General features: G+C 39.4%; 1 protein-coding gene and 1 pseudogene across 1 annotated transcript in view; both read right to left on the reverse strand.

Moving 5' to 3' along the window:
* Positions 1 to 1804, reverse strand: part of LOC108517043 (C-type lectin domain family 1 member B-like) — an 11143-nt pseudogene extending 9339 nt beyond the window's left edge.
* The window catches only part of CLEC9A (C-type lectin domain containing 9A), a 40196-nt gene that overhangs the window by 30053 nt on the left and 1907 nt on the right, over positions 1 to 8236 (reverse strand). The window lies entirely within an intron of this gene.

Raw genomic sequence — 8236 nt, forward strand, 5'->3', positions numbered from 1 at the left:
TCACAATAAATGTTAAATAAAATGTGCAGAATATTCCAGTTCTTTGATGTTGCTGTTTCTAATAAGCTCTTTTATATAACAAAGCAAGTGTTTAGTGAACTTATGCTATCCATTGTAGTGATAGGTGCCTGTTGAACAAAGACTTCAGTACTGCCTGGCAATTTTATATTGCTTTTAGTCTTCGTTACTTGCAATGTTGCCTTTAGGCTAATTTTTTTTTTTTTTTTTTTTTTTTTTTTGAGACGGAGTCTCGCTCTGTCGCCCAGGCTGGAGTGCAGTGGCCGGATCTCAGCTCACTGCAAGCTCCGCCTCCCAGGTTCCCGCCATTCTCCTGCCTCAGCCTCCCGAGTAGCTGGGACTACAGGCGCCGCCATCTCGCCCGGCTAATTTTTTGTATTTTTTAAGTGGAGACGGGGTTTCACTGTGTTAGCCAGGATGGTCTTGACCTCCTGACCTTGTGATCCGCCCGCCTCGGCCTCCCAAAGTACTGGGATTACAGGCTTGAGCCACCGCGCCCGGCCCAAAATAGTTTTTTTTAAATAGTTTGGATTGGATCCAAAATAGTTTTTTTTAAATAGTTTGGATCCATATTTAGGAGTTCTTAAAAGCCAGTAGTAAAATTCTTAAAATATTTTAATTAATAAAACCTAGAAAGTTATTTTGATCACAAGGAAAAGGTCGGTGTTCTCCTTCATTGAGAATATCTTGGCAGCTATGTATAAGACAATTGTAGTAGTGACAAACAGACAAATAGTGACAATTGAGAAGCTTAGTGGGATATGCCATGACCCTTCAGTATCACCTTCCTCCAATCGAATGTTTGGCAAAGAGTCAGCACTTACACCAAATCCCCAGAGCCACCAGCCCGACAACCATCCCCACGCACAGAATCGGCAGAATCGGCCATCACACGCCACCAGGAATGTGCCACTGTAGGCATACAATAAAGATATCAAGGAGCAGGCAGTATGGGTTAGCTATGGGGAAGGCTCACCCCTGCCCCTGTCCCTGCCGCCTCAAGATTCTCCAAGTAATAGAAAGAGCTTCACTGGCAGATCTCACCTGTGTTCTCTTGATGATCATCAACAATAGGCATGGCCCACTCCCATACCACACACCCATCCTCATCCCCAGTGGACTTTACTTCTCCAAGCCAAAGCATTACTCTCTGTTAAGGCCTGATGTGTTTGTATTTTTTGTTTTGTTTTGTTTTATGCCCACCCGTCCCATGAATAACTGCTTTAATAAACAGCAACTGGAGAATCACACACCCATTTAACTTTATGAAATGAGCTTTTATTTTAGCTTGCATTGAAAGTAGTTATAAGAACAGCCATACAAAGCTAGATGATATGTTTATTGTAGGAATATTGGGGAGGATTTTGTCTATTTTGCCATTAGAGTAGCTCTTTCTTTATGGAAGATTATTTTGTTGTTGTTGCTCACATTTAGAAAACGAAGTTTCCAAACATTATCTTTCCTTGTCCCCTAAACCTGTATGCCTGCAAACATTGAACTCTCAGAGCCTTAATGCAAAGTTCCCTGCTCATATATTTGATATTTGTATTCTAAATAGGTCTGTATGAACCTATGAAGGTACAGTTCAAATGCTATAGAGCACTCACATTATTCAGGAAAAAGAAATTAAACTATTTATACTATCAATAGTAGAAAAAGAAAAAATAGGTTGTATTCATTTTTCTAATTCATTTCCAACTTATTGGCTCTGGGCATTCTTACCTGAGGTGAGAGCTGGTTTTCAAATTTCAGTATTTAAGGTGATGTATCCATCTTCAACCTTCATGGCTACCTGAAGACTGCAAGTGAGCACAGGGTTCAATGACTTTGCAAAATGTAGTGTCCAACTCTTACAATTTCAGTATCTGTCAGTATATGATCTTCCTCTCTGGTAGGGTAGAACCATGTGAGATGGGACACATTTTTTTGTTTGTTTGTTTGCTTTTTGTTTTCCAGGAAGCCCTTTAACAGGTGCTCAGAGATACATGGACCTTGAACACAAAAACACAAATAACTTGTGGTAAAGAAGTAGATAGAGCATTTGTTTCCTGTCTCTTTATCTTCAACATTAAGTAAATAGATACTCCACCATGTGTATCCTTCTGAAGAACAAAAGTTCATGATTCATCTTAGCCCTAGCATAGTGTAAATCACATTGTTCAAATGAAGTGATTTCTGATGGATAGCACACCAGCAGATACACAGTTTATCCCATTGTGAGAAGCAAGTCTAATATAATTGGATCTTATAGAGGCTAAATTTCATGGTCTTGTGTTGGAAGAAATCATTCCTGATTATGACCTAGAATTTACCCAACTTCTTGCATATTTTATACATCAATTTTTTTTATTTGAATGCTCCATGTGGGACAGGCCTGATATTGCTTAGATTTAGATATTGAAGGAAAACTATTAAATAAAGTAAAATAATACAGTTAGTGACTTGCTGCATTATTCTTCAGTAATGTTTGCACTTTACAGTGAATTTCTTGGAAATGGAGAATTTTGATGTGATGAAATCACCTAATTTCAGGTATAGTGGTGATTAGAATAATATTTAAGGCTGAGTTGCCGGGCGCGGTGGCTCAGGCCTGTAATCCCAGCACTTTGGGAGGCCGAGGTGGGCGGATCACCTGGTCAGGAGATCGAGACCATCCTGGCTAACACAGTGAAACCCCATCTCTACTAAAATACAAAAAAATTAGCAGGGCGTAGCGGCGGGCGCCTGTAGTCCCAGCTACTTGGGAGGCTGAGGCAGGAGAATGGCGTGAACCCGGGAGGCGGAGCTTGCAGTGAGCTGAGATCCGACCACTGCACTCCAGCCTGGGAGCAGAGCGAGACTCCATCTCCAAAAAAAAAAAAAAAAAAAAAGGCTGAATGGTTTCCTAATGTCCTTTCATCACTATGTCATATGTATTGTATTGCATACGTTTAACTTTATGAAATGCGCTTTTAAGTTATTTTAGCTTGCATTGAAAATAGTTTTAAGAACAGCCATGAAAAGCTAGCTGATGTGTTTATCGTATGAATACTGGGGAGGATGTTGTCTATTTTGCCATTAAAGTAGCTCTTACATAGCTTTATGGAAGATTTTGTTGCTGTTATTAAATCCCCATGATCAATAAAGCTTCCATTTTTCCAAATAAGTGTTAGTCTTTTACTTTATAAGTGATCTGATTTCTTTTTTTCCCTCTAATTAGCAGAATGTTAGACTTCTCGATATAGTAACTATGTGAGTTTTAGTGGCAGATATTTTGTTTACTAACATGCCCTTTGACATAGCTTGTACATATTTTTTTCTCCCTGCTATCTCCTTCACTCTGAATTCTTTGTCAATTCACTTAAAATGATCTTCCATTCTAAAATTTCTTTCTCTACACTCTTCGAATTATTTTGAGAATGAAGTGAAGAATAAACAAACAAAAAAATAAGATAGTACCTGATTTTGGAAACAAAACTTAGTATGATTCAAATATTTTACCAAAAAACCAATTCTTAATAATAAAAAAGCTTACTTCAAATAAATACTGAATTCCTTAAAAGTACTAAAATTAAAAAAATTTAAAATCCCAAACCCATTTTTGTCACTGAGTTTTTTAAAATCTCAGTTAAAATATTCAGTAGTTCCCAGTTGTAAGCTGGGTAAATTCAGTCACTTACCATTCACCTACCACAGCGTCTGTCCTTGTAACTTCTGTTTTAGCCAAAAGGGACTCTTAACTCTTTCTTCACTCGTTCTCAGGCTATGTGAACTTTCTTTTTGAACATTTAGAACATCTTCCCTACTCAACTACACACCAGCCCACGTTCTTGTCCCTCTTCCTTGCTTCACTCTTTTCCATAACGCTGATCACTACCCAACACACATAGAGATATCTTTGGTCATAAATTTTTTGTCCTTTATTCCCAGAAGAAAATGTCCCATGGCTCTAAAATAGTGACTGACGTGCAGTTAAAGCAGGTTCTTGAGTAACATCCTTCTGTGTAAGGTTGTTTTGTTATAACAATGTTGAGAAAAAAAAATTCCTTCCCAGCTGGGGCCACTGTGTGGAGCTTGCATGGTCTCCCCACGTCTGCATGGGTTTTTCCTGGGCTCTGCTGTTTCCTCCCATGTCCCAAAATGTGCACGTTAGGTGAGTGGGCATGTCTACACGGTCCCAAGTGTTAGTGAGGGTGCGTGTGTGTGAGTATGCCCTGCGATGGGATAGTGGCCTCTTCATAGTCAGTGCCCACCTCGACCCTGAGCTGCTGGGATGGTCTCTGGCCACCTGAGACATGGAGCTGAAATAAGTATGTGGGAAAATGAATGAATGAATGAATGAATACAAATGATTGTAAAATAAGAATCTGTAAAATAGTCAATATACAAATGCAGGTAAATAAGCAATGCAGTTGGAAAGCGCTCAGTGAGCCCACTCTATTCCTGATTGTGTATTGTTGAACTGCATGTTTTAGGAGGTGCTTCTGTCAATTTTTATTTTGCAAACACCTATTCCTTGATTTTACCTACTACTATGACCACCAACACCTGCTGATTTACTAAAAATTGGGTATATAATTATCTTTTCATTCATCTTTTCTGAATGTACATATTATGTATAGTTCACATTTGTGTTAATGTTTACTCTTAGAAGAGTTTTGAGTCTTTATTTACAAGGTAGGTGATGTTTTTGTGACCAGAAATATGCTGGTTAGTTTGGTTCTACCTTGTTTCTATGCAGCTTCCAAGAATCTATTGATGATGTTAAGTGAGGATTTCCTGTGTTACCCAATACATATTTGTTGAATGAATGAATGAATGAATGCATGTATGTATGATGGGCATTATCATCCTGATTTTGAACATGGGAAGAGAAGTTTAAGAAATTTGGGGGACTTTTTAAATCATGGTATTTCTTGTAAAAAGTAGTACCTAGTAGCATCTACCCAGCGTGTCAATTCTTTCTACTACATTTTGATGTCTTTCATGTACTCCATCATCTATGTTTATAGCTGAAGAATGAGTAAAAGACACTAAGATAGCAATGACAAGGAGTACATGCAGTAAGAATTGAAATTAGTGGAACGTGTAACATTGTAGATAAGACTGATTAATATACAGGGATGGCCTGTGGGTGTGTAAAAGAGAAGAACCATAAGATGTTGACTACTTGGGTGTTATCACTGCAGACAGGGAAAAAAGGAAGTATTTTGCAATTGGTGATAGCTTTTCACAGACTTCTTACCGCCTTTAAGCTAAAGCCTTAGGGGCTTCTATCAGGGATATTTGGTCCTCTCTGTTCATTACAATTGTTGGTTCGCCTTTGACTTACCAGGCTTTCACACAAATACTAAATTCTGTAAGATTTCCTGTCATAGAAAAGTATAATTAATATTTTCTCCTTCATTTACAGAAAGCTTAAACATGTGGATTTCAAAGTGGAATGAGCTTTATTAAAAGTTAATAAAGCAAACAACTAATAACTATCAGACCAAAATTATGGCAGATCATTTGTGACAAACAGTAGTGAAAATGAAGGGAAAAATGTGTCAGACTGCAGTCATATCACAAAGTTTATCAAGCATTTGCATACAAAACATATGTAAGTAAAAAGTTAAATAAGAATGATAATCAATTGGATTAATTAGGATTTGCATTGATACTTGAAGGAAAGGTAAATATTGCCTAAGAAGAGAAAGAAGAAGGCAATGTTTATCAGGCAGGGCAAACATCTGAATAGAAGTCTAGAAGTTTGATTAAGTCTACTTCTTGTAAAAAACAGTACCAGGCACTGGGCATGGTGGCTCACTCCTGTAATCCCAAGTACTTCTGGAGGCCAAGGTGGGAGGATTGCTTGAGCCTGGGAGTTTGAGGTCAGCTTGTGCAACATGGTGAAACCCATGGTTTATAAAATTAGCTGGGTGTGGTGACGCATGCCTGTAGTTCCACTGTGTAGGAGGCTGAGGTGGGAGGATCAGCTGAGCCCAAGAGGCGGAGAGTGCAATGAGCTAAGATCATGGATCTTGCCACTACAGTCCAGTCTGGGTGACAGAGCCAGACCCTGTCTCAAAAACAAAATACTAACAATAAGAAAAATGTACTATCATCTAATCTACCCAGTGTGATTATGGGAAATAGTGTGATTGATTGAAAGAAAGTGAACTGATCAAGTATATTTGAACTGAGGATTCATAGTATGTTAAGTATATCTGCCATTGCACTTTCCTTTAAAATTACTATAAAATTTCATGGCAGGGACAATTAATCATTTATTTGAACGTATATGATACAGAAGGGGGGCAGAGAAGTGCTGGGTAGAGAAAGGTGGGTCCCTGGCGAGGGCTCCACCCCCGGGCCTTTCCCCATAGTCCTAGGTGAGGACAGGCACTCCTGCCTTCATGCCCAAAGGTTGCATTTCCCAAGACCACCCTGGGCCACATGTCCCCATCCTGTGCCTATAAAAATCCCAAGATTCTAGCAGGCAGACACACAAGTGGCTAGACATTGAGAGTAGTCATCAGTGGAACAAGACACAAGTGGTTGGATGTCAAGAGCACATGGGCAGGCCACCAACTGGTGAAACAAGGCAGAGTTTGGCCAGGACAATCTGAGGAGAGCCCACGCCACTGAGTGGCCAGACTCCAGGGGAAAACCATCTCCCTTTTGCCTCCACCATCTGCTGAGAGCTACTTCCTCTCAATAAAACCTTGCACTCATTATCCAAGCCCACGTGTAATCTGATTCTTCTGGTACACCAAGGCAAGAACCCTTGGATACAGAAAGCCTCTGTCCTTGCTATAAGGTAGGGGTCTAATTGAGTTGACTAACACAAGCCACCTATGGATGGGTAAACTAAAAGAGCACCCTGTAACATACGCCCACTGGGGCTTCAGATGCAAACATTCACTCCTAGACGCTGCCGTGGGGCCAGAGCCCCACAGCCTGCCCCTCCCCTAGAGGTCTGAGTAGGGGTGCACTGAAGGAGCGAGCCATACCTCCACTGCACGCTCTGCGAGGGGGACAAGGGAACTTTTCCCATTTCATATGTTTATTGATTACTATGGAAGTCCCAGGCATGTTTCTATTTTCTGGGGACTAATCGTTAATGAATCATACAAGCAATGAGCTTATAGTATAGTAAAGAGTGGGGAGCACAGATAGTAAAGAAACATAGAAAGCAAAGATCAAGATAATTGTATATCATGAAAAGTGCTACAAATGAAGAAAAGTGATATAATCGAGTTCTTCTGGACAGGCTTGAGGCAGACCCTGGTTGTGTTCATGAGGATTGGTTTGTTTAAGCTTCACTGTCAGTGCTTGGACAATTGCCCAGGTTTCTTCCATTTTTAAGATAATCCAGAATAATCCAAACTTACTTCTACGATGACAGTTGCCATTTATTCCTCTTTCTATATGCTTTTATCAGTTATATTTGTGGTAGGCACTGAACTTATGGCAAATTTACTATTAAGAAAAATAAAGCACAGAGGTTCAGTAACTTGCCAAAAGCCACAGGACAAGCAAATGTTGATCCAGGATTTGAATGAATCAGCCTGTCTTCATAGTGCTTCATTTTAATTGAGACATTTTATTATCCAGGTCAGGTATACTCACCTAACTGGGTGACTATATTAATACATTTCAAAATAAATTCCATCCTGTATGCATCCTCTGTCTCCTCCTTGTGGCCATTTATTTTTCTTCTGCTTTTAGTTTATTTTTGTTTCCCTTATGTCTTTGATAACTATGACTTTCATCTTCATTTTTCCCTATTTCTATTTTTGTAAATACTTCCGAATTCATTGTCATTCTGGCCATTCTCGGGTAGTATCCAATTAGGCCCCACTTTATTTTATTTTATTTTATTTATTTTTTTTATGGCTGAATAGTACTCCATTGTGTATAAGTACCACATTTTCTTTTTTTTTTAATTTATTATTATTATTATTATTATACTTTAAGTTCTAGGGTACATGTGCATAACATGCAGGTTTGTTACATATGTATACTTGTGCCATGTTGGTGTGCTGCACCCATCAACTTGTCAGCACCCATCAACTCGTCAGCACCCATCAACTCATCATTTACATCAGGTATAACTCCCAATGCAATCCCTCCCCCCTCCCCACTCCCCATGATAGGCTCTGGTGTGTCATGTTCCCCTTCCCGAGTACAGTGATCTCATTGTTCAGTTCCCACCTATGAGTGAGAACATGCGGTGTTTGGTTTTCTGTTCTTG

This window comes from Rhinopithecus bieti, unplaced genomic scaffold (assembly GCF_001698545.2).
Source record: "Rhinopithecus bieti isolate Rb0 unplaced genomic scaffold, ASM169854v2 scaffold_39951, whole genome shotgun sequence".
In the NCBI taxonomy this organism is placed as follows: Eukaryota; Metazoa; Chordata; class Mammalia; order Primates; family Cercopithecidae; genus Rhinopithecus; species Rhinopithecus bieti.